Source organism: Marmota monax, unplaced genomic scaffold (genome assembly GCF_021218885.2).
Source record: "Marmota monax isolate L192 unplaced genomic scaffold, Marmota_monax_Labrador192_F-V1.1 WCK01_AAM20220418_F8-fsc01029, whole genome shotgun sequence".
In the NCBI taxonomy this organism is placed as follows: domain Eukaryota; kingdom Metazoa; phylum Chordata; class Mammalia; order Rodentia; family Sciuridae; genus Marmota; species Marmota monax.
Window position 1 is genome coordinate 20,706 of NW_026694947.1, and position 27,572 is coordinate 48,277.

Genomic DNA, 27,572 nt, shown 5'->3' on the forward strand with positions numbered 1-27,572 from the left:
CTGCCTATCCACACACCCCAATTCTTGTGTATAACAAAAATTTTGAAAGCACCAGATTTGGGCTGGGAATATAACTCAGTTGGTAGAGTTGCTTAGCACTTCACTTTTGCCTCACATGCACAAGCTCACATGCACAAGACCCTGGTTTCATTCCCCAGCACCATCACCAAAAAGGAAAGGAAAAAAAAAAAAAAAACAGTAGCAGCCATTCTATTCTGAAATGGAATCCTTCCCTACCTGTTACTAGGTATATCCTTGAACAAAACACTTTTCCCTTTGCTTTCATACCTTGAAATGACCCCCCTCCCCCCAGTACTAGGGATTGAACCAGGGTCTTGCACCTGCATGCACTCTGTCATTAAACTACATTCCCCAGCCCCTTCTCAACTCTGAAATGAAGATAACACAGATCTCTTAAGATAGTTGCTTGGATTGAAGGATTAACTGAGATAACATAATAAAATACTTAACATAGCATTGGCCTTTCCCTTTTTTTGCCTGGGGTGAGTTGAAGGCTCTACCCTAAGTCAGCCAGAACTGGAGAAACACCACCCCTATTACCAGTGCATCTGGCACCATGGATTCCAAAGGTGTGTTCTGTGGAATTCTACACTCTAGTCATGGACCAGTACTCTGGGGCCCAAGAAAGCCATCACCATTGTATTTCTTAGGAGTAGGATAAATGGATCTCAGGGAAAGTAGGAGTCAGTGACCTTGAATACACTCCCATGTCCTACCCATTTATAGCCAGTTGCTTGGACACAAACAACACTTAATGTCCAGCCATCGTGATATATGTTGTAATCCCAGCTACTCAGGAGGCTGAGGCAGGAGGATGACAGGTTTGAGACAAGCCTCAGCAGTTTAGCAAGATCTTATGTCAAAATAAAAAATGAAAAGAACTGGGGATAGAGTGGTATTAGGGAGTGAAGCAAAAAAAAAAAAAAAAAAAGCAACAAGAGTATTTGTATGTTTTTGGAACTAGGAATGCAAACTTCCAAACTTTGGGTGAGAGGGCTATAAAAACAAATATTGAACAACATACAACAGCTGTTTTCTGTGGCTAAATGCCCTGAAATGCTTGCTTAGATAATATAATAAGACAAAAATGTGGCTAACCAGTGAGAGGTTAATGGAATTAGGTCTCAAATATGCTCCCCTTGAATGTCGTGCCATCTCACCTAATGAATGTGAAGCTGTGTGTTGGAAAGACCTTGAGAAACACATACAGAAATTAGGAAGTTAATTAGATACCAGCTGGACTCTCTTTAGGAATGTGCTCTGTTCTAGGATTATTTTTGAACTGAGAACTTCGACTTTCCTCCTGGAGACTTTCACATCTTCTATTTTATTAGCCATGGCTGAAGTCTTTCAAATCTTTGAATAAGGTTTAGTGAGAACCAATGAGCCCTGGTTAAATAAGAATCCCAATAGCTCCAGCTTGCCATGATGTGGGTAGAACTCAAACTCAGTTATCTTTTTTTTTTTTTTGCTGGTGGTGGGTTACTGGGGATTGTACTCGGGGGCACTTGACCACTGAGCCACTTCCCCAGCCCTATTTTGTATTCTGTTTAGAGACAGTGTCTCACTGAGTTGCTTAGTACCTCGCTTTTGCTGAGGCTGGCTTTGAACTCTCGATCCTCCTGTCTCAGCCTCCTAAGTCGCTGGGATTACAGAAGTGTGCCACCTCGCCTGGCTCAGTTATCTTTTAATTCAACAGTTCTCTGCCTACCAAGAGACCTTCTAGAACTTCTTCTCTGTGTCCTTCTTAATTTGAAAACTTCTCTTTGAAATCAGGCTTACTTTAGGGAATTTTTCAAAAAACTATTGAAATGCAAAACTTTCATTTATTGGTAGAGTGAAAGGAAAAAAGAGAAAATATTTTTTTCTCTAGATTTGGCTTTTTCCAATTAGGAAATACTAGGAAACCAGATAAACAATCTTGTCTCAGATCAGGCTTTTAAAAATAATAATAATAATAATAAGAAGAAGAAGAAGAAGAATAAGCCGCCATCATCCTCAGGTGAGGTAGTATATTTCTGTAATCCCAGCTACTCAGGTAGGAAGCTGAGGCAGACTACTTGAAAGTTCAAGGTCAGACTGAGTGACTTAGACCCTGTCTGAAAACAGAAAGAGCTGGGAATGTGTAGCTCAATTGTAGAGCACCACTAGGTTCAATTGTCAGTACCTCAAAAAAAGTGGCTTTGGGAACCAGAAAATGGTAAATAGTGTACAATTTGCTAGTGATGGCTCCAGTAAACCTTTATGAATGAAACAATTTGTTGAAATATTTGGTTCCTTCCCTCTTTAAGTCACGACAACTATCTTAAGAGCTTAGTGCCCTTGAACATAGAACTCCAGCTGTTTGCGATCCTGTGTTTTCCTGGGCTTTTGGTCCTGAGTAGGTGGACATTTTCTAATCCCTTACAAATCAAGATTTAGTGACCCCATATCCCATTTTCTAGAGGAATGGCTGTGTTAATGGAAATAAAACTTCTGAAGTATCATCCATTCCAGGTAATACATTATTGGTCAATACATTTATTTAGATCTACCAAAAATATACTTCTAGGTATTGAGGTCATGAGGAACCTTGTAAAAGATACTCTGAGAACTTGGAGGATAGCTGTATACCCAAAACTCAACACTTACCAGATGTGGTGGTACATACCTGGAACCCCAGCTGCTTGGGAGGCTGAGGCAGGAGGTTGCAAGTTTGAGACCAGCCTGGGCAACATAGCAAGACCCTGACTCAAAATAAAAATAAAAAGGGTTGGGGATGTGACTTGGTGGTGGAGTGGCCCTGAGGTCAATCCCTAGTACTGTAACACACACACACACACACACACACACACACACACTCAAATAAATGATAAATAATAGTAAAGTGCTATAAGAGAGAGTAGAGTCATTCTTCAGTATTCTCAGGGGATTGGTTCCAGGACCCCTGAAAATACTGAAATCTGTGGATATTCAAGTCCCTTATGTAAAATAACAGTATCTGCATATAACCTATATACATCCTCTTGTGTACTTACTTACTTACTTTATTTATTTATTTATTTATTTATGCTGGGAATTGAACCCAGGGCATTGTTCATGCTAAGCATATTCTATCACTATACTCTCAGCCCTTCTCCCATCATCTCTAAGATTCATTTTAATGAATAGTACCATGTAAATGATATGTAAATACCTATTATGCTGTATTGTTTAGGAAATGATCAAAAGTCTGCACATGCTCAGTATAGACACAATTTTTTTTCAGATTATCTTCAGTTCAAGGTTGGTTGAATCCATGTATGAAGAACCCATGGACATGGAGGGCCAACTACGTATGGTATTTTTGTTTCTGAAGATTGAACACACGGCTGTTTTAACACTGAGCTACAAACTGAGCCTTTTTTATTGTTTCCTCTTTTGTTGGTACTAAGGATTGAACCCACGAGGGCTTTACCACTGAGCTACATCCCCAGTCCTTTTAATTTTTTATTTTGAGACGGGGTCTTGCTAAGTTGCTCAGACTGCCCTTGAATGTGGGATCCTCCTGCCCTAGTCTCCTAAGTTGCTGGAATTACAGGCATGTGTGCACCACAGTGTCCCACCCAACTGCATATGTTAAGTGACAAGTAAAAGTTAATGTTCCTTGAGTGCTTTAAGAATTCATGGGGTCATGGTACTGGAGGTAGAGTCACCTTGAGTGCCTCATCTGGGCACTCAGATTTGTTTGGGTGGCACTGACCTTTGATTCTGTGTTCCTGGGAGAGCACAACAAATAGTGACATATTTCATTCTCACATACAATAAAGGTTGATTTTACTAGTGGAAAGTGGCTGTCATTTCTACATTGTTTAAAATAAAAATCATGAGTGGATCTTCATGAAGGATAACCTGACTATTAAATTTGGTCTATGCCACTGTTTCTGAGCTTTACTAATAATACTTCATTTTTACTTGTTAATTCCTTTCGAACATTCATTAGCACTGAAGTTACAAAATTTAGGGATGTCATGTGAATGGCAGCATTACCATACTAGCCAAGAAATGGAATCAACTCAGGTGTCCATCAGTGGATGAGTGGATAAATAAAATGTGGTACATGTACATGATTGAAGGCATGAATGGTGTGACTCTACTTTTTTTTTTTTTAGAGACATAAAAATTGTGCTCTGTATATGTAATATGAATTGAAATGCATTCTGCTGTCATGTATAAAAAATTAGAATAAAAACATAAGTTAAAAAGAAAAGGGCTTTATTGAGATTATGTGTGACCATTGGCACTCTGATTCGATGTATTGCTTATCGGACAAGAATAATGATGTGGGGCTGGGGATGTGGCTCAAGCGGTAGCGCGCTCGCCTGGCATGCCTGCGGCCCGGGTTCGATCCTCAGCACCACATACAAACAAAGATGTTGTGTCTGCCGAAAACTGAAAAATAAATATTAAAAAATTCTCTCTCTCTCTCTCTCTCTTAAAAAAAAAAGAAGAATGATGTTATTGAGGATCTTTAGCTGAAGTAGCCCCACTACACAGAGCAGATGTTTCTAGGAACCAAACTGTGTTTAAGTATTTATTTATAACAAAAGAATCCTGTCTCTCATGACACATGATTGGTTGAGGAATAACAAATATTTGCAAATACATGCTTTATTATTGTTTGTTTGTTTTATTTTTGTGCTAGGGACAGAACCCAGGGCCTTGTCTGCTACCACTGAGTTATACCCCCTAGAATTATGTGCTGTGTGGGGTATTATGCTATGAAACAGGTTGGGTGTGCTGGTTCACACTTAAATTTTCAGCCCCTCCAGAGGCTGAGGCAGGATGATTGCAAGTTCAAAGTCAGCCTCAGAAACTTGGTGGAAGTCAAGTCTTGAATAAAAAATAAAAAGGACTGGGGATATAGCTCAATGGTAAAGTGTTCCTGGGTTCAATCCCCCCCTCCCCCCAAGAAAAAAGAAACAATAAAACAGGATGCAGAACATTCAGGGGAAAAAATAAAGACAAATACCGCATGTTTTTGTTCATATGTGCAAGCTAAAAAAGTTGATTTCATAGAAATAGAAGTAGGAAGTAGAGTAGTGGTAATAGTGATAGGAAGGGGAGAGGAAGGAGAGATGGAGGCAGTGTGGTCTAGATCTGGAATGTTCCCAAGGGCTTATTTGTTGAAGTCTTGGCCCCTAGCTTTGCCATGTAGGGAAGAGGTGGAGACTTTGAGGAGTGGGTCCCATTGGAAGGAAGTTAGGACACTGGCAGCATGACCTTGAAAGGAATATTGAACCCCTACCCCCTCCTCTCTTTCTTCCTCTGTTTGCTTCCCAGCTGCCCTGAAGTAAAGAGGTTCCTTCCACTATTTATTTCCACCATGATGCCTTGCTATAGGCCCAAAGCAACAGGGCCAACCACCTATGTACTAAAACTATGAGCCTAAACCCTTCTTCCTTGTAAATTGATTTTCTCTGGTATTTTGTCACAGCAATGGAAAGCTGATTCATAGAGGAGGTTTGAAAATTGTTACCAAAATACAGGTACATAGAATGAATAAATTCTAATGTTCTATAACGTAATTAAGTGACTATAGTTCCAAACAATTTATTATAGGTTTTATTTATTTGTGTTTGTGGTACTAGAGATGCTGGGCATGCTGGGCAAGAGTTCTCTACCACTGAGCTACATCTTCAGCTCCTGTTATATATTTTATAAAGAACTAGAAGACAGGAATTCAAAGGTTCCCAGCATAAAGAAATGATAAATATTTAATAAGACGAAAATGCTGATTACCCTCCTTTAATCATTATATGTTTTACATGTATTGAATTATTACACTGTTCCCAATAAATAAGTACAATTCTTATGTTTTTGGTTGAAAAATGCTGAGATGATGACATTTTTAATTTAAAAATTCATATTTTTTGTTTTATTTGTTTTTGGAACAAGGGTTTGAATCCAGGGTGCTTTGCCACTGGGCTACGTCCCAGCTCTTTTTTGGTTTTTTAAAAATATTTTTATTTTGAGGGGCTGGAGATGTGGCTCAAGCGGTAGCGCGCTCGCCTGGCATGCGTGCGGCCCGGGTTCAATCCTCAGCACCACATACAAACAAAGATGTTGTGTCTGCCAAAAACTAAAAAAATAAATAAATAAATAAATAAATATTTTTATTTTGAGATGGTGTCTCCCCCAATTGCCGAGCACTTGCTATCCTCCTCCTCAGCCTTCCTAGTCACTGGAATTATAGGTATGTGGCACCATGCCTAAATTGAAAACTTTGTCCATGAACTTAATTGGGTCTGCAGTAGGTGAGGGATGTGGGCAGGCAAGGCTGTCAATATTCAAATTTAGCAATAAATTGCTTTGGCCTAGCCCCTGAAACCCAAAACGCAGAGCATAGTTTGGGGACCATTTTCAGACTAAAGGAGTTGTCAGAGGAAGAATTTCAGGTACCCTTGCACCTTGAGAGTTGTCATCATGGTTTCCATTTGTCCCCCAACCTCACAGATGGTGACTGCAGAGTCACCCTATAGTTAGGGTCCTCAACCCCGCAGGTACTAGAGATTCATCCCATGGCTACTCTACTGTTGAGCTACATCCCAATCCCTTTTTAAAAATTTTGAGACCTGGGCTCACTAAGCTGTCCAAGCTGGCCTCAAATTTACAATCCTCCTGCCTCAGCCTCCCGAATTGCTGGGATTGCAAGTGTGCACCATTGCACCCAATGAGTCATCATTCCTAACCAGGATGCATTGCCCCCTGTCAGATAGATGGTTGACTATACTGCTTTGAGCCTAACTTCTGAGTTTAACAGGAGAAGCTAGATTTAAAGAAGTTCTTAGGAGCTCCTGTTACCCAGGAGCATCAGAAAAGCCCAGGAAGGAAGAGCTGTCTCTTGAGTTTATGGGCAGTGAAAGCAACAAGATATTAAGTAGCACCTTATGGATAGAAATCTGTGTGTGTGTGTGTGTGTGTGTGTGTGTACCCACACTGAGCGACAAACCTAGAGCCTCATGCTTGCTAGGCACAAACTCTACCACTGAGCCACACTCCCGTCCCTAGCACTTTGGGATTGGACAGGATTTTTCAACTTGGACAGTTTGTAGTGTCTGCTCTGATTATTATCTGGCATCTTTTTCTTCACTTCTATCATTAAGGAAGTCAAAACAGCTTGAAGCAAGACTCATTCTGTCTAAGAGCCTCCCAGAAGACAGGAGTTCAAAGGTTCCCAGCATAAAGAAATGATAAATATTTAAGAAGATGGAATTAGTTTGATTGAGGAAATGTGGGCTTGACCATAAGGTATCAGAAGATGTGCCTGGTGGCAAAAGAGGGAATTCCTTCCTTCCTTCCTACCCTTCTCTCTATCACAGAGCCATATTCCCAGTCCTTGTAATTTTTATTTTTGAGACGGGGTCTCATTAAGTTATAGAGGCTGGCCTCAAACTTGCAATCCTCCTACCTCAGTCTCTGCGATTACAGGTATGCCCAGTGTGCCTGGAAGTTTTTTGTTGTGGTTGTTTTTGTTTGGTACTGAGAATTGAAGCCAGGGTGCTTTGCCACTGAGCTACATCCCCAGTTGTTCTTTTTCTTCTTACTCTTATTCTTATTTTCTTTTCATTTTGAGACAGGATCTCTCTAAGTTGCTCAGGGCCTCACTAAGTAGCTGAGGCTGGCCTGAAACTTGTGATCCTCACTCAGTCTCCTGAGTTGCTACAGGCATGTGCCAACCTGATTCCAGCAGAAAAACTTCCAAAGATCTTTAGAAAATTTGTGCCAAAGAAAATTTGTGCCAAAGATATTTTTACTAATAGTGAATATGAATAGTGGATGAATTTGCTCATTTCCCTTATTTTCTGTGCCAGAACAGTAGTATACTTTTTTGTTTGTTGGTTGGTTGGTTTTAAAAAAAGCCAATTTAAAAAGTTTAAAATGTCATACATTTTTATTTTTATAAATGTTTTATATTCATTTTCATATATATTGAAAATTGTATTTTCATTAGGAATTGTCCATGTGGTGGCTCATTTTTTTACAAGTGAGTCATAGTTTTCTGAATGGATTATAAAACTATATCATTAGTAATATTGCTTTATTTGCTCACATATACTGATTTTTTGTTTTAATTTATTTTTTGACATGTTGAAATAGTTCATATTTATGTAGTCAGATCTGGAATACATTTTTTTTCCCTTTGATTAAGTACCTCTATTTTCTGTTCTTTTTAGCCTTCATAATCTCTCTCGCCCTCACTGCAACATGTCACAAGCCTCCTTGGTGGAAAGCTTGTGCCTGGCCAGGCCCTGAGGCTCACCATGCCCCTGTCACCTCCCATTGCTCTTGCTTCTCCAACTCTTCTCAACTTTCCATAGTGGTTCCTTGCATTTTCCCAGTCTCTTATGGAAGTATTTCTTTAACCAGCATGTGCTTTAAAAATTATCTGGAGGAGCTCAGTGGGAAAGCACTTGACTAACCTGTACAAGGTCCTGGGTTTGATCCCCAGTACTGCAAACAAAACAAAACAAACAAAAAACAATCTGGGGAATATCTTTTCAAAATGCAGCTGTTGGCTGGGCATGGTGGCACTTGCCTGTAATCCCAGTGATTTGGGAAGCTGAGGCAGGAGGATTGAAAGTTTGAGGCCAGCCTCTGCCACTTGGTGAGACTCTGTCTCAAAAATAAAAAGGACTAGGAATATAGAGATGTGGCTCACGGGTAAAGCACTCTGGGTTCAATCCCCAGTAAAAAACAAAACAAAAAAAAAAAAGGTTTAAAATATTCTTACTATTCAAAGCAATTCTGCTGGGGCTGGGGGTGTAGCTCAGTGCTAAATCACCTGCCTGGCTATGCTTGAAAGCAGTCTGCTTCAAAGAAGCATGTGTGTGTGTGTGTGTGGTGTGTGTGTGTGGTGTGTGTGTGTGTGTGTGTGTGTTTGCATACATGCGCCTATATGGTGCTGGGGATCCAGCCCAGGGCTGCACACATGCTAGGGGAGTGCTTTAACACTGAGCTATACTCCCATCCCTAAGAACTTATATTTAACATTTATATAAAAGATTATTTTCAGTTTTATTGGTAATATCAACGAACAAGATAATTTGAGTGTCCAACAGCAGTGATTGATTAAATACTTATGGAAATCACATAATGCTATATTTCCTAGAGTCTTTATAAAATTTACTTTAATTAAAGACTTCTAAACCTGGATGCCAAGCAATAACAGAAATGAATGAAGGTAGGTTGGATATAAAGTGGAGACATGGAGAAAGCAATGTTTTCACTTTAAAAAAATTTTTATTCTAATTTGTTATATATGACAGCATCACAATTCATATTATATAAAGAGAGCACAATTTTTCATATATCTGTTTGTATAAAAAAACAAAAAAAAGTATAAAAAACAAAAAAAAAAACATATTCACACCATTCGTGTCTTCTTCATACATGTACTTAGGGTAATGATGTCCATCTCATTCCACCATCTTTTTTTAATCCCCTTGCCCTCTCATTTCCTCTCCCTCCCCTTTGCTCTATCTAAAGTTTGTCTAATCTTCCCATGCTCCCCCTCCCAACCCCACTATGAATCAGCCTCCTTATATCAGAGAAAACATTCGGCATTTGTTTTTTTTTGGGGATTGGCTAACTTCACTTAGCATTATCTTCTCCCAACTCCATCCATTTACCTGCAAATGCCATGATTTTATTAATCTTTTATTGCTGATTAATATTCCATTTTGTATATATACCACATTTTCTTTATCCATTCATCTACTGAGGGGTATCTAGGTTGGCTCCACAGTTTAGCTGTTGTGAATTGTGCTGCAATAAACACTGATATGGTTGTGTCCCTGTAGTATGCTGTTTTTAAGTCCTTTGGGTGTACACCAAGGAGTGGGATAGCTGGTCAAAAGGTGGTTCCATTCCCAGTTTTCCAAGGAATCTCCATACTGCTTTCCATACTGGTTGCACCATTTTGCAGTTCCACCAGCAATGTATGGGTGTGCTTTTTTCCCCACATCCTCACCAACACTTATTGTTGTTTGTATTCTTAATAGTTGCCATTCTGACTGGAGTGAGAGGAAATCTTAGAGTAGTTTTGCATTTTTCTAATTGCTAGAGATGTTGAACATTTTTTCATATATTGATTGATTGATTGTATATCACTTTCTGAAATGTGTCTGTCAGTTCCTTGGCCCATTTATTGATTGGGTTATTATTATTATTTTTTTTATTTTTTTTGGAGTTTAGCTTTTTGAGTTCTTTATAAATCCTAGAGATTAACCATATGATCATCTCAATAAATGCAGAAAAAGAATTCGACAAAACATCGCACTCATTGATGTTCAAAACACTAGAAAAACTAGGGATAACAGGAACATATCTCATCATCATAAAGGCTATCTATGCTAAATCCCAGGCCAACATTATTCTAAATGGAGAAAAATTGAAAGCATTCCCTCTAAAAACTGAAACAAGACAGGGATGCCCTCTTTCACCACTTCTATTTAACATAGTTCTTGAAACACTGGCCAGAGCAATTGGGTGAGAGAAATTAAAGGGATACAGATAGAAAGCGAACTCAAATTACCACTATTTGTTGATGATATGATTCTATATCTAGAAGACCCCAAAAATTCCAGAAAACTTCTAGAACTAGTAAATGAATTCAGCAAAGTAGCAGGATACAAAACTACACCCATAAATCAAAGGTATTTCTGTGTATCAGTGACAAATCCTCTGAAAAGGAAATGAGGAAAACTACCCCATTTAAAATAGCCTCAAAAAAAAATAAAAAAAAAAAAAACTTGGGAATCAACCTAATAAAAGAGGTGAAAGACCTCTTCAATGAAAACTACAGAACGCTAAAGAAAGAAATTAAAGAATACCTTAGAAGATGATCTCCCTTGTTCTTGGATAGGCAGAATTAATATTGTCACTTTCTTTTTGATCCTACAATTTAAAAATAAAAGGCAGTGTAAGTGAAATTATAAATAAATAGCAACCAATAATCTTGAATAGAGAACAATAGGGAGTGGTAGGGACTGCAGTAAAGTGAAGACCACAGGCCATATCACAGAATCTCCTACTCCTCAGCTCCACACTGTTGAACACTGTGAGCCAATTAATGTATTCATTGGCCACCACGTTACAACCTTTGCTTTAAGATTTTTATTAGCAAGAAAATGTTTAATTGAAAAAAGTAGGTTACATAATGGTACATACAGTATAATATTGAGCTGAATAATTGTGTGTATTCATCTTCTTTTTTCTTTTTTTTAGAAATACATCTTAAGAGGCTGGAGTTGTAGCTCAGTGGTGGAGCACTTGCCTCGTGCATGTATGGCACTGGGTTCAATCCCCAGCACCACATTAAAAAAATAAAAAAAGATATTGTGTCCATCCACGACTAAAAATATTTTTAAAAATACATCTTAATATAAATAAAGCCTGTTAAGAAATAAACCAAAAAGTGGTTTAAAGTGGGTCTTATGATCATTATTTGCTAATACTCTCTGCATCTTGCTTATTTTTCATTAAATATATATATATATATATATATATATATATATATATATATATATATATATATATATATATATTACTTTTAAAAGAAACAAAACAACAAAAGTTGATTTTGAGAACAGCTAGTCTCAATTCCTTCCAGAAGGACATTTTTTTCCCGGGAGGAAAAAAGCACAGGAGTCCTGTCTAGCTGTAGAATTATCAACTCTTGACCTGGAGCCAGGTCCGGGAGCCTGGTTATTTTTAAAGATTATTATTATTTTTTTTTCCAGTGCTGGAGAGCCAGGCAAGTGCTCTACCACTGAGCTACGCCCCAGACCTTCACTTTCTAAAAATGCTTACTGGCTTTCAGTAACCTATGCTCATTGTCACTGCCAAGAAGTTTACAGATGCATAGGTCAGTGAGCATGTCAGCATTCTAAGTTTCAAAGGGAAATATTATTTCTTCATCATTATATAAGGGCACTTTACTTTAATACAGACAAGTATATAAACATAGAACATTAACTCCAGATTCAGCAGCACTATTACTTGAAATAGTACCAATCTGTAAGCTATGCTTTAGTTGTTCAAATATCCTTATAAAGACAGTTATGAAAAAGTTGCTGTTCACACAGTACCTGGGCAGTCTTAAACATTGATAAGTTGGCTGTTTTCCCCATCGCTTGAGAGCAGCCACCAATTCATACTTTGGAAGTTAAGCCAACAAATCTCTGAATGCAAATAGAGTTAGAAACCTGTGAGTGCTTTTATTCCCTTCCCGTGCTTACATAGCAAAATGGATTGCTTTGCAATTGTGCAGGGGGATAAGAGAATAGGGAAGAAAATAAGAAAAAAAAATGTGTGGGTTTGTGTGCCAGCTATTTGAGCATAGGATGATTTTCTTTTTCTTTTGATGAAAACTGGGATCTTAATGGGCGATCACAGTTGGCTTAGGCAGCCTCTGAAAGCTGGCCTTGTCAGACAGCACCCTAGATAGAAGGACCCATTGTTTTCTAAATCTGAAGTTATCATTCTTCCCTTCATCCTTTCTTTTGGATCATTTAGTGTTTGCTTAATCAGAATATTTTAATCCCTACTGTGGTGACTTGATGTAATTTATCTCCTTAGCCTCTCCTATTTTCTTCTGTTTACATGACTAATATTATTGTGTTTTATAGAGCTTATACCAACAAGCTGCTCCTTTGTCCCATTGTTTCAGCTCTAGGCCAAAAATCAACAAATGAAGTTTTATCTCTCCAATCTTGGACCGCACCTACTTGTCATTCAGTTTGTATGGATTGCATGAAGAGCATGTTTGTTTGAAAACAAAGCAAGGATTCATTTTTATGACTGTAAAACAAACAGTTACCTTTCTGGAAAGGTCTTGGTCATCCCTTTTTATGAGTATAGACTGGCAAAGACACCTCAGGAAGGGAAAAAAAAAAGTAAATACTTCCTTATGGGCTGAAGCCCAAGGTCCCCTAGCAAGGTCCCTTGCTCCCTAACTTTCATGTTTTTTTTTTTTTTTTTAAATAGCACATAGACTGTCCTAGAAGCAGAGAATCTGTGCACTAGAAGGAAACTGTTAAGGCAGTCTCCTCCATATCCCTTCAGCAAGACCACACTCAAGCCAGATTGAGTCAAAGAAAAGAATCCATCTTGTTTTTAAGCCCATATAAAGCATGCTGGACTCGATGGCACATGTCTGTTACCCCAGCTGCTCAGGAGGCTGAGACAGAAAGATCACAAGTTTGAGGCCAGTCTGTGCAATGTGTTGAGACCCTGTTTCCAAAAAAAAAAAAAAAAAAGGTGGGGGGCTGCAGATGTGGCTCAATGGTATAGTATCCCCATGTTCTCCCCATTACCACAAAAACAAAACAAAACCCCAACCACTGCTCCTTCTCTGAAATAGTCATCTATTTGAAATACTATGTCAGAAAAAATTTCAACCTCATAAAAGCTTTCCTGGTAATTTCCTCAATTACTGTTTCTCTTGAGATTAAAAATAGCCTATTGCCATCCTCAGGGAATCGACAACAATGTTTTTTTTTTTTTTTTTTTTTTTTTTTGATACTGGGGACTGAACCCAAGGCTGACACATGCCAGGCAAGTGCTGTACCACTGAGCCCCATCCCATCCTCAGCTCTTCAACAATTTAATGAGCAATAACTTCTGTAAGGCACTATTTCTCAAATATTTAGTATGCATCAGAGTCCCTTGAAGCACTTATTAAAAAACAGAACTACTACTACTACTACTCTGTGAGTTTTCAGAGGTCAGAGAAGTGCTGGAGAGTTTGCATTGCTTAGCAAGTTCCCAGGTGATGCTGATGATATTGATGTTGGATCTGGGACCCCACTTTTGGAACTGCTGATTCAAGTCCAGCGGTAGGAACTCCAAAAGATAGAAATATACTTAAGAGGCAAAAGAAGCGGAGTTAACAAGTCAACAATTAAACCTCCCTAAGGAAATTGGGGCTAAATAAATTAACCTCCATATAGAAAACACTTACCAGACAAGTCCTTTATTGTCACAGAGCTCACCAGCTGGGGGTTCATGGCAGAGGCTGCACACTAATTCGAGATGGATAGTAGGATAGTTAGCCATCAGTGTAGGAACCATTGTAAGCACAGGAGAAGGAACACAGCATTCAGGTTAGGTGAGGAAGAGATTATGGGGGCTTCTTAAAATTAGAATACCCTAGTCATTCTTGAATGGATTTTTTTTTTTTTTGATACTGGGGATTGAACTCAGAAGCATTTGACCACTGAGCCAAATCCCCAGCCCTATTTTGTATTTTATTTAGAGACAGGTTCTCACTGAGTTGCTCAGTGCCTCACTTTTTTTTTTTTTGCTGAGTCTGGCTTTGAACTTGTGATCCTCCTGCCTCAGCCTCCCAAACTGCTGGGATCATAAGTAAGCACCACTGTGCCTGGCTCCTGAATGAATTCTTAAAGAGAAAGAATATCTAGACAAAGGGGCAAGGCCAGTCATGTGCTCCTCCAGCAGAGGGGACAGCATGGAATTAAAGAGGGGATATGGGATTCTCATGGGACAAGTCAGCCTATTTTCTCAGAAGAAAGAGGCAAATAAGGTGATGAGACAGAGCTGGAGAGGCAGACAGAGGCTGGATCAAGAAAAAATGTGCACACCTGTAATCTCAGGAACTCAGGAGATGGAGACAGGAGAATTGCAAGTTTGAGGCCAGGCTTACCAGTTTAGTAAGGCCCTGTCTCAAAATAAAAAAAATAAAGAGCTGGGGAAGTGGCTCAGTGGTAGAGCACCCTGGGTTCAATCCCTGGTACTGGAAAGACAGAGTGTGGCAGAGACAGCTAGTTGAGGTGTTAGGGATAGTCTCTCTCTTTATCTATCTACATATATTTCTTTTCTTTTGGTACCAGGGATTGAACTCAGGGATGCTTAACCACTGAGCCACATCCCCAGCTCCTTTTTATTTTTTATTTTGATACAGGGTCTCACTAAGTTGCTGAGGGTCTCACTAAGTGGCTGAGGTTGGCCTTGAATTTGTGATCCTTCTGTCTCAGCCTCCAGAGTTGCTAGGATTACAGGTGTGTGCCACTGTGCCTAGATCATCCCCAGCCCTTTTTTTATTTTTTATTTTGAAACTATGTGTCACTAAATTGCTTAGGACTTTGCTAAAGTTCTGAGGTTGGCCTTGAACTTTCAGTCTTCATACCTCAACTTCCTGAGTTTCTGGGACTACAGATTTGTGCCACTACACCAGGCTGATAGTCTGAACACTATTCTTTGATATAGAGAAAAAAAGAAAGATTTAATAATACTCCATAAAAGACATCAAAGGTGAAAAGAGAATATAGAACATAGCTATCCCCAATCTTTGCACATCCTTCTCTGAAGGAATCCTCCACAAGTTTCCCTCTGCTTTCCTGCTAGTATCAGGACCCTGCTAGCCTTCCAGACTAGGTCTGTATAAAATTCTCTTCCTTTTAATTTAGTTGAACAAATCAGGAATTTCATTAAGAGAAATTTATAAAGACATCAGGTAAACATAAAACCAAACGGAACCAAGAGAATATAGAAGTTGAGTCTGGAAGTTAACAGGTTAGTTTTCTAGCTCCATATTTTATTAGGTGCATATTACTTGAGTTTTTGTGCCATGGTTTCAGTATTTAAGGAAAATAAGTACCCTAACAAGATTTTGGTTCAGCCCCTCCTTTTTTTTAACCTCAGCGAACACAGGCTGATCCTTACTCTTTTTTGCTTGACTATATAAATCTTTCAAATTGTGCTGGCTCTGGCCCTTTGTATCTATAACAGGGCATTTGTACATGCTGTTTCCTCTGTCTGGTCTAATCTTAACCTCCCTCATCCATCACTAATAATTACTGCATTTAAATCTAAGACTCACTTCCTCAGGGAAATCTGTGATCTCCCTATCTCCTATGACACACACACACACACACACACACACACACACCTATTTATTTATTATTTATTTATTTTATTTTGGTGATACCGGGGATTGAACCAGGTGTATTTAGGAAAGCAGAGGCTCATTTGAGGGAGAATGTGGGCCATCTCCTGGGAGAGAAACAGCCTCAATAAATATATATATATATATTTTAAATGAAGGAAGTTTGGTGCAGTGATACAGTGCCTATAATCCTAGCTACTCAGAAGGCTGAAGCAGGAGCCTGGGCAACTTAGTGATATTCCTATCCCTCCACCCCTCAAAAAGAAGGAGAAGAAGAAGAAAAGGCTGGAGATAGAGGTCAGTGGTAGAGTGCTTGCTAGCATCTGCAGTACTCTGGAGATACTGGGCCAATCCTAGTATTGGCCCCTTCCCCCCACACAAAGTAATAATAATAATAATGCATTATTTTAAAATCCCAGCAACAGAGTGCCTGGAGCATAGGAGCTAATTAAGAAGTGATGGCTGTTGTTGTTCTTAGTCTCCCTTAATGGAGTCTGAGCCTATACTGGACCTGTGCTGTCCAATGGTTCTGGGCAGAAGTGCATCCTGTCCTGCACCTGTGTCTTGACCTTTGGCCTTGGCCTCCTAGATGAGTGAGGCATTTCCATTTCTGGCTGCAGGACTCCCTCCTTGGATTCAGATCCTTAGCAATGACTTTTCCACCTTCTCTAGAGGTTTCTTTCTGTGATGTTCATTCTGTTTGAAGCACATCATTAGCAAGCCTTGGTTCTTGTGGGATGCCCCTTTATCCTGTCCCTAGAGCTTAGCCTCACCAAGGTTATCTAAATGATGGCCAGTTCTCTTATTTTACAGCTGCCTCCTGAAGAGAAAGCAGACAATTACTTTTCTTCTGTTAGGCAGGAGGAGCTATAAGGGTGGAGGAGAGATTCTGATGCCAGGATGTGTGCTGAGGCTCACAAACAAACCTGTATGGTTTCATGGGGGAGAGAGTGAGGCAAAGGAGAACTGGGAGCCCAGCCCAGCCCAGGAGCTGACCCACAGGGATAAGAACCTAAAGAAGGGAGGGTTTAGGAAAATCAGTCAGCAAACTGACCTGCAGACCTGCCTCCCATGTTTGTGTGACTCTTGCACAAAGAAAGTTTTTTACTTTTTTTTTTTTTGAGTACTAGGGATTGAGCCCTGGGGCACTCTACCACTGAGCAAAAAACTACCCAGTCCTTTTTTCACTTTAAAAAAAATTTAAAAATAAATTTTATTTATTTATTTATATATTTTTTATGTGGTGCTGAGGATTGAACCCAGGGCCTTACAAGGTGAGTGCAAGGAGAGCACTCTATCACTGAGCCATAACCCCAGCCCCTCATTTTTTAAATTTTGAGATAGCGTCTCACTTAATTGCTCAGGTTGGCCTCAAAATTTTGATCCTCTTGTCTCAGCCTCCTGAGCTCCTGGAATTACAGACATGCACTACTACACCCAGCTATGTGTATCCTTCTTTATGTAACTCCAAAATCAAGGGGTCTTTCTGCTTTTGAATTTATGAAACATTTTTTTTATGGTATCACCTGTCACCATTCCAGGTGGAACTCATGTGGTTTCTGCCTCACCCTACGTTGGCAGCCCAATTCATAAAATCCTCTTTGAGCAAGCATTTTATAAGTTTATACATTTATTCAAGATTTGAAGTTATGCTTTTGAGGATGGGACATTTGGTACCATACCAAGTGTTTTTCTCAAGCGGCTGTTCTCTTTCTGCCTCCACTGCTCTTCTTTCTGAGTGAAAAGTCCACAACCCTTCCCTGCAGTCTGCATATTTCCCTACCCCTCCCCATACCCTAATAATCCAAAGAAGTTGGTCAAGGCATTACCCACTAAGCTGGTTCTCTCCCTGAGAGGAATACTCATATCAGCTGCTAAAACAACAACAACAAAAACAAAAACCCCAAAAACAAGAAAAAATTTCCTCCATCCTCTCTAAAACAAAACAGAGATACATGTGCCTAACTTGCAGGTTTTTGTGGAAATTAAGTGCACACTTGTGGCATGAAGAAGGCACGAGCCAGGAATGGTGATACATACCTGTAATCCCAGAGACTCCGGAGGCTGAGGTAGGAGGATCAAAGCTTCCAGACCAGCCTCAGTGACTTAGGGAGACCCTGTCTCAAAAAGTAAAAAAGGGCTGTGGGTGTAACACAGTTGTAAAGCACCCATGGGTTCAATCCTTATTACTATTAAAAAAACAAAACAAAACAAAACAACAACAAAAAAACTGCAGCCTCCTGTGATTCTTCTTTTGTGATTTGAAGGAACAAGAGAGATACTCCTGGAAGATATTTCGAAGTGGGGAGTCAGGATGATAAAGCAGCCAGGAAGGTCATCTCCTTGACCATCACCCTCCAGTAAAGTAAAGGAGATTATTTGCCAAGAGAAACTGGAAGAGGTGGAGGGACTCGGGGCGGAAGCCAGACAAGTCTGGTTTATCTTGGAGTTTATCCAAAAGGGTTTAGTTACTAAAACAGCAGTTCCTCTACATAAATCTATCAGGTTCTTGAAAAATATTATTAAATCACTGCTGCATCATAAGTGAACCTAATGTTTTTACTCTGGCCTCTCAGACCAAGGTCCGACTCCTGTAAGACCCCCCTCTCATCCCGAGTACACAGACCCAAGCTCCTGATTGAAGGGACAAGGGCCCCTGGTGAGGACCATGTGGGGGCCCTGAGCTGACTGATATTAGGTGGCCTACAGTGTATACTGGCTTTCTCTGATATGTTCCAAGTCTTTTAAGTCAAGTTCTTCTTAGTAACCTTTCCTTAGGTGTAGGACTTGGAACAACAGGAGGTTTATCAGCAAGGTTCTGTGCATAGAGGCGTGGGAATTCAAGAATTCTGTTACTTATTTAGACTGGTCTGATGTACTGTTTGTGTTATTTATCTTTTTCTTTTTTTAACTGCAGTTTTTTTTTTTTTTAACTTCTTCCAAAAGAGCTGATGGATGGCTCTCTTCCATCTTGCTGTGGGCCAAAGATGTTTCTCCCCAATGTTGTGAAAACAAACGCCTGTGATTAGTCAATCCTAAATTGTATCCTAAGACAACTTAGGGAGAGGGAGAGGCTCTTTTGCTCTGCTATTGCCCCATCCATATCTGTCTGTATTTTTTTAATCAAGAGGTTCTTCATGGGTTTTCTTTCCAGACCAAAGATAAATTGAAGAGTAGCAACACCTGTCTTTGTGATGTGACATCATTCTGGACTGAAAACAAAACAAACCTGGAAGGAGCTTAGGAAACGTGGTCAAAGCCCTAGTTCCTGTTGGCCCTCTGTGTGTTTTCAGAAAGATCCTTTCTTTGTGTAAATGCTTTGGTTTTATGACTTAATGTTTTCCCCAAATTGTTTGTGTTCGTCTGTGGGATTGTGGAAGGCACCAAAAAATATAAGGAAATGTAAACTAAACAAAAAACCATGCATATGTTCCCCACTGGCCGAAACCCCACTGTTAACATCCTGATGTGTTTCTCTGGAGTTTTGTTTTCTCTGAATCGTGCTTACCTAGTTAACAAATGCCATCCCACTGTACACAGAGTTTTGAAGCCTGTTTTTCTACTAACCTTTGTTTCCTGAGTATTTCCTAGACATTAAAAATTCTTCAAAAGTGCCCTTCTTGATGGCTCCATGATGTTTGTAGCATCTCTGGGCCATAACTTATTTAATCATTCTCAGATTTTTCCACACTTAGTTGGCTGTGTGTAGTTTTTCACCCTATAAATAATGCTGCAGTACCTTTTCTTTGCATATCTGAAAAATCCCATGGAAGTTATACTAGAAGTAGAATTACTGGCAAATTGAATCCTGGAAGCTCTCTTTTGTCTTCCCTGTTAAATCAGCCCAAGGTGTTTCATGTTACAACTTTGTGTGTGTGTGTGTGTGTGTGTGTGTGTGTGTGTGTGTGGTATTAGGGATTGAACCCAGGAGCACTTTACTACTGACCCCAGCCATTTTAATTTTTCATTTTGAGACAGGGTCTCTCTAAGTTGCCCAGGCTGGCCTTGAACTTTGATCCTCCTCCTTTAGCCTTCTAAGTCACTGGGGTTACAGGTGTGTGCCATCACACACAGCTTATGTTAGATCTTATAACACTGTTCAGTAACTACATTGACAAAAATTTTTATTTTTTCCTATATGGTGGTTCAATGGTGTGCAACTGGAGAAAAATATAATATGATGATGTTGCATTGTAATTATGATTTGGAAATATTTCATGGTGATGGTGATGATAGTGATAGTGATGATGATGATGATGATGATGATAATGGCTAACATTTATGGGTGGTTAATATGTGCTAGTCCTTTCTTTCAGTGTTTTATAGGTGTTAAGTTATTGGTACTATTATTGTCCCCTTTTGCACATGGGAAAGCTGAGGTACAGAGGGATTAAATTGATTATCCAAGGTAAATGACTGAGCTAGGATTCAAAGCCAATATTTTTGGCTACTGGCACATACCCTTAACCTGGAAGAACATGTCCCTACCTGGAAGTAATCAAGTGGTTTAAAGTCCTTACCTCCCACATACAGAGGGTTCATTACACAGCAGTGCCTAAGCTGGAGGGGAGATGGTCACTGTGTTGTTCACTGCTGACTTCCTGCTCTCCTTTCCCCCAGTTTCTTCTCCTCCTTTCCAGTTCTGTACATGCCTGGGTGTGGATAAGGCAGAAGCCAAACTGCAAAGCACCCAATTCTGTATCTGAGAAGGAAGAGCAATATATATCAGGTTATTCTCAGGAAGCTCCTTATTCAGGGAAGGAGGAGGAAATAAATGAAAAAATAAAAATAAAAACAACAATAACAAAAACCCCACCGATTTGGTGTTTTGTTTCCATTTTTTGTTTATTTGTTTTTTTTTTTTTTACTGGGAATTGAACCCCAGGCCACTTTACCACCAAGCTACATCCTCACCCCTTTTATTTTTTTTATTTTGAGGAAGGATATTGCTATGTTGCTGAGGCTGGCCTTGATCTTGTGATCCTCCTGCCTTAGTCTCCCCCATCTCTGGAATTACAGGCATGTACCACTGCTGCAGACTCAATTTTTTAAATCAATTGTTGGAGCGTTAGGCTTGTCTAATTAGAAGTAACATTTCCCTTCCACTTTTCACAAATTCCATTTCAAGAGGTTCTCAGCTCATGTGTTGGTATAATGCCAAATGTGAGCTGTGAAACAGGAGTTACTAGAGATGATTGTAGTTGTGAATTCTGGAGGAGGTAACTAATCATTTTTGCTACTATCCACTGCAGATTGCCTTGGTTACGAATGGCATCCAAACAACTGTTCAACTTAGATGGTTGTAGCAGCGCCTCGTTGTGTACAGTGTGTTGCTGAAGTTCTGATTAATAGCCATTTTCTTTTGTCCCATTTCCCTGAGTTTACTTAAAACAAAACGGGTGTTACTAGAGACTCCCAGGGCACTTAGGTCAAGTGGACTGGTGCTGCAGTGAAACACAACACGACACAGCACCTGCAACCAAAAAAGCAAACACAGCAGCAAATCCATCCTGCTTCACCTTTTTACCTTGCCAGGTTCCTCTTAGGACAACCCAGTAAGAGGATTTGCTTCTGTTCACACAATGGCTCAAGACAGAAATCTGTAGAACTGCAGATAGTGTCAGAAGTGAACTCGTGGGGAAAAAAGGAACCACAGAACCTTTTAGAGAATGTTACCAGAGTAGACTGATCCCAGGGACTTAGATCTCTGCAGCGGGGGACTCTGGAATAGGCAGACATACACTTTCTACATCTGTTCTGCCCATACCTGAGCATTGTACCAGGCTCGTGGAGGTGAGCTAACATGCTGTATTCAAGTGAGTTCTGTTGAGTTGGAGTGGATGGGGTAGTAACAGGTAGAATTAGGGATGCTTGCTTTCTTTGTTTTGAGGTAGTCTCCTCACAGTAATTATAATGGTAATAATAATGATAGTTAACATTTATGAAGTGTTTACTAGGGGTCAGGCCCTGTTTCCAAGCACTTGACAAGCAATATTTCCCTTAATTCTCATGACATTTTATATTTGTTTATTTTATTTTATTTTCAGTACTGAGGATTGAACCCAGAGGCATTCTACCACTGAACCACATCCCCAGCCCTTTTTATCTAGAGACAGGGTCTGGCTAAGTTGCTGAGACTAGCCTTGAACTGACCCTCCTGCTTCAGCCTTCAGAATTGATGAAGTGGGTATTCTCAATACTTCCAGTTTACAGAGAAGGAAGCTGAGGTTAAATAATTTTCCCAGGGTTATAAAAGTAGCATGTAGTAGGATTAAAACCCAGAGAGTCGGACTCCAGAGCCATTCACTATTTTACTGTCCCTCAAATTGGGTATTTTAGGAGCCAAATTTTCTGTGAGAGGTATATCTACGTAACATCCTGAAGAAATGTTAAAATTCGGTTTGCACCATAACAAATATATATCTGTTAACAGAGGATATATTTGTATCAGTAAGTTGTATATATTTTCACTCTATACTGTGAGGCTAGTTTGAGCAGTCTTTTTCAGGGGGTACTTGGGATTAAACCCAGGGGCACTTAACCATTGATCCATAAATTCCCAGCCCTTTTTATTTGTATTTTTTTTTTTTTATTTTGAGACAGGGTCTCGTTAAGTTGCTTAGGACCTCATCAAGTTGCTAAGGCTGGCCTTGAACTTGTGATCCTCTTGCCTTATCCTCCTGAGCTGCTAGATTATAGACATGCACCACTGTGCCAGGATCATAATTAGTGAAATATTTTAAAACTTTTATTGAAGGTTAACATATGTACCAGAAAAGTACATATCATATGTGCTATGGTTTGAATCTTAAATATCCCCCAAAAGCTCATGTGTTGAAGGCTGGAATCCAATTGATGGCACTATTGAGAGGTAGTAGAAACTTAGGATGTGATGCCTAGTTGAAGGAGTGGGTCACTGGGGACACTCTTGAAGGGGATATTAAAACCCTAACTCTTTCCTCTCTCTGTTTCCTGGTTGCTATAAGCAGCTTTGCTGTACCACATGCTTCCTACCATGATGTTCTGCCTTGCCACAGGCCCAAAAGAAATAAAACAAGTGAATATGAAATAAAACCTCTGAAACTGTGAACCAAAATAAACCTTTTCTCAGGTATTTAGTCACAGCAATAGAAGTTAACGCAATGTATATATTGCTTTCTGAATTGCCTTTATTTATTTATTTGTTTATTTATTTATTTATTTATTGTTACTAGGAGTTGAACTCAGGGGCACTTGAACATTAAGCCACATCCCCAGCCCTATTTTGTATTTTATTTAGAAACAGGGTCTCACTGAGTTCCTTAGTGCCTCACTTTGTGTGTGGTGCTAGGGATCGAACCCAGGGTCTTGTGCATGCAAGACAAGCACTCTACCAATTGAGCTATATCCCCAGCCCACAGTACCTCAGTTTTTGCTGAGGGTAGCTTTGAACTCTTATCCTCCTTCCTCAGTCTCCTGAGCCACTGGGATTATAGGCATGTGCCATTGTGTCCAGTGCTTCCTGAATTTTTATGAACTGGAATATACTCATTCATCCATCTCCCAGCACAAGAATCAGAATATCACCAGCACCCAAGAAACTTCATCCAGTCTCTCCTTCCTTTGGGGATAACCTCTATCCTGACTTCTGAGACCACAGGTTACTTAGCAAAGGGAAGTTTTTAGTGTTGGAAAATTATCAAATTTCATGAAGAAGAAGCACTTTCCCTGAGTGTCTCTGTGAACGCTAATTGACCCAGGTACTCAGAAGCCCTAATAGCTAAAAGGTAAAGAGCCAATATCATATTAGAATATAAATCTCAAAAAATAGAAATAAAAGAGATTAATCACTGCATTCAGTCTTCTTGAGGTCACATCAAGGTGGTCAATCCACTGCCTTTATTGTAGAGCTCCAGAGCATATTTTTAAAAAATAGGGAGAATGAGAAGAGATTGAGCAGGAGGGTGGCATGCACTTATCTAAGCATATGTGTACACAAAGCAACAGGCAATTTTAAGGGGTTTTTGGTGGGGTTTTTGGTTATTGTTACCAGGGAGTGAATACACAGGCACGTAGCCACTGAACCACATCCCAGCCCTTCTTTATATTTTATTTAGAGACAAGGTCTTGCTAAATTTCTTAGGGCCTAGCTAAGTTGCTAAGACTGTCTTTGAACTCATGCTCCTCCTGCCTCAGCCTCCCTAGCCACTGATATTATAGGCATGCACCAGTGCTCCTGGTTTGTGATGGGGTTTTATATAAGGATAAGAACATGCAAAATGCCTTCTAAGGTTCAGGCATTAGATATATTGCTATAAACTGAAGCCTTTGAACCTGCCTTCTAAGATCTCTCACAGGGAATTGGGGAGTGGGGTAATGACCCCATTATTACAGGTGGTCCTGCCCCCAGTACTCTTCAAATGGACCAGAAGTAGACATCTGACTCAAGGCAGTCTTGTTCCATGCTTTCCTCCAGGAACTTGTCACTGGAATGAAAGGGTGCCAGTTAGTGTGCACTGGTCTCTTACACTAAGGGCATATGAACTCAACAGCTATGTTAGTGTGCCATTGGCAAGAAGCAGCCAGAGCACCAGATTGCAGAGAGGTAGAAGGAAGTAGATGTGCTAGGAGACCAGAGAAGACGAGAGAGAAAAAAATAGAGGAGGACAGGAGTCCAATGCTGGCTTGGCTTCTGCTCGTTTTCTTACTTCCTGTTCAACCCATTATGAGACCGAGCTGTGCCTCTTTTCCTAGGGCTCCACTAGATGCTTCTAAACCTTTATACTATAACCATCACCACTATTCTGACAATGCTGGCTTGCAGGGCTTCTGTTACTTGCTGTTACAGCTACAGTGGCTGTGGAACATGTCACTCCAAAATTGAGTGGCATAAACAAGAATAACACTTATTTTATTACAAATCTGTCATCTGAGCAAGGCAGAGCATGGGCAGCTTGTTTCCATTTCAACTTGGGTTCAGCTGAGACACCTTGGAGGTGGGGGTGCGGAGGACTGATTGTCTGAATTTTCACTTATACACACCTGGTTTCTGCCCTGGGGAGACTCTAGTAGTTGGTGGCTGAATAGAACAACTCTTTTCTTTTTGTGGTATTGGGGATCACACCCAGTGGTACTTTACCCCTGAGCTATCCCTAGCCCTTTTTATTTTTTATTTTTTTCATTTTGAGATGGGGTCTTGCTCTTATATTAAAGCTGGTTTTGAACTTGCAGTTTTCCTGCCTTCTATCTCCTCCCAGGTGAACTAATGGAGTATCCAGTCATCAATGGCTATATTTCCTAATTCTACCTGTAATATTAAATGATAAATCATATTAAAAATAATAAATTTATGAATATAGGGGCAGCTTGAATAGTAGGTGTATGTATATTTATCTGTGTTAGTGTGTGTGTGTATGTGTGTGTGTGTATGTGTGTATGTGTGTGCGTGCGACTAATGTATGTATATGTGGTATGGGAATTGAACCCAGGACACTGTACCACTAAGCTACATCCCCAGCTACTTTTATTATTTATTTTGAGACAGGATATCAACAAGTTGCCCATGCTGGCCTCAAACTTACCATCTCCTGCCTTAGCCTCCTAAATCACTGGGATTATATGCATGTACCACCAAGCCAAGCAGTAGGTATATTTTGGATTCTGTACATCTAATGATGTTCTGGTAAATGTTAAATAATTGGTTTTCCAAGGAAAGAAAGCCCCAATTTGAACTCATTCACCAAGTTCTGTGGTGTAAATATTTCTACCATGGTTAATTTAGGCTACCCACTTAGCGTATAGAATGCAGAGTAGGAAGGAGATACACACAGCTCTGAGATATATGAACCAGTCCTGCATACTACTGTACAATTTCTGGAAAGCTAGTTGGGTAATACCTGGATGAACCTTGTTACAATACTAGTAGAAACAGGGATAATACATTTTATTGGCAAGGTATATGGCAGTGACATTTAATGCCCATTGAATCTCCATCTACTCCCCCATAATTTTTATTGGCTAATAGACTAGGAACAGAGATGTAAATATTTAGAAGTCAATATGCAACCTCCTCCAGTACTGCCTTCCTTGCTGCTGCAGTTAAGGAGGTCATGTGTTTCTCATGGGGCAGATACAAAATGTTGGAGCCTGTATCAAAATGGTTCCATGAATGTCTGTGTGGAATCCAATTCTCATTCACCCACACTGAATGTGCACTATGCTTTGGTTATCTGTTGCTACCTATGATATGCCATCTATCTTAGTCCATTTTCTGTTGTTACAACAAAACACCTGAAGCTGGATTCTTTGTAAAGAAGAGATTTGCTTAGCTCATATTTGTCAAGGTTGCAGATCATGGTGCTGATATCTGTTCAACTCTGGTGAGAGTCTCACGAAAAATAGCATCACAATGTGGCAAGGTGTAAATGGTGCATACACATGAGGGAGAGGGATTCAGGGGAGGTTATAACTTCCCTTCCAAGCTCCTTTATAACAACCTATTTTATATAATAAGGAACCAACTGGGGTTCCTTGAGAACTACATTAATACCTTCAAGGGCAGTGTTTCCAATGACCTGATGCTCTTTGTTCCATCTCAAGGTTAAAGATTAAACCACCTCAACTCCACCCCACTGTGAACCACAAAGTTTCAACACAGGAATCTTTGGGGGATATGCACATTCTATATCCAAACCAAAACATGGTCCCAAACAAATAGTTTAAAACAACAATTCACTGTTATCTCTACAATTCTGTGAGTCAGCTAGGCTCAGCTAGGAAGTTTTGCTGCTCTTAGGGTCTCTTGTGTGGCTGTAGTCAGATGGTGGCTGGGTCTGCAGTCCTCAGGGATCTTGACTTGGCTTGAACTAAAGATGGCTTCTTTACCTATGTCTGGAACCTTACTTATGCTTTTCAAACATAGAGTTTCATTCTCCAGGCATCTCTGCATGGCCTCTCTTTCCAATAAGGATGGTTGGACTTCTTATATCATGAAAATGCCAAGATTTCCTAAGCTTAAGCTGGGAACTGTCACAAGTGTGACTTTGACCACATTTTCTTGGTTAAAGTGAGTCATGAGATCAGAGACAGAGTGGGAGGTAACTATAAAGGAAGGATTACCAGGAGGTAAGCTAATCAGGATGCTTGGAGCTGATGGTCACATACCACAGGTAAGAAATAAAGCATTGTTATGTTAAGTCACTTAGATTTCAGGGTTAATTTGTTCTCTTGGCAAAAAAAACCTAGCATAATCTGACTAATCCAGAAATTATTAGTACAATTCTGTTTGTATTAGTGAAGATAAGCTAAGTTGTCCTGAGAAAAACAAATCCCCAGATCTCAGTGGCTTAGCATGTGGTCTCCTGGGGGTGTCTGATGACTGTTCAGGACTGCTGCCTGTCAGTGGTGCCTGGGATCCAGGCTGCTTACATTTTGTTAGTACGCCATTCAGAAGAGGTGGCTTCCACCTTAGAGGAGGAGGAGGAAGGAAAACATGGACCTTCTGCACAACTATAGGCAGGCTGGAGAATTGGGGGAAGCATGGGGTCATTTGATGATTAGTAAATGTCCCTGCACTAAAGTTACGTGGCATTCTTGGCCTGTGTTAGGGTTCAGATCTTAAACCAAAGTTGCATGTGCTATAGAC

General features: G+C 39.9%; 2 long non-coding RNA genes across 4 annotated transcripts in view; one reads left to right on the forward strand and one right to left on the reverse strand.

The window, feature by feature from the left end:
* LOC124081248 (uncharacterized) overlaps nt 1-27,572 on the forward strand; it is a 78,670-nt gene that overhangs the window by 13,081 nt on the left and 38,017 nt on the right. The gene's annotated exons all lie outside the window — the stretch shown is intronic.
* On the reverse strand, nt 10,772-20,663 carry LOC131423534 (uncharacterized). The gene is made up of 3 exons (XR_009225234.1): nt 20,470-20,663; nt 14,006-14,066; nt 10,772-10,938 (listed from the first exon to the last, which is right to left on the reverse strand). It is a non-coding gene; the product is annotated as an uncharacterized LOC131423534 (long non-coding RNA).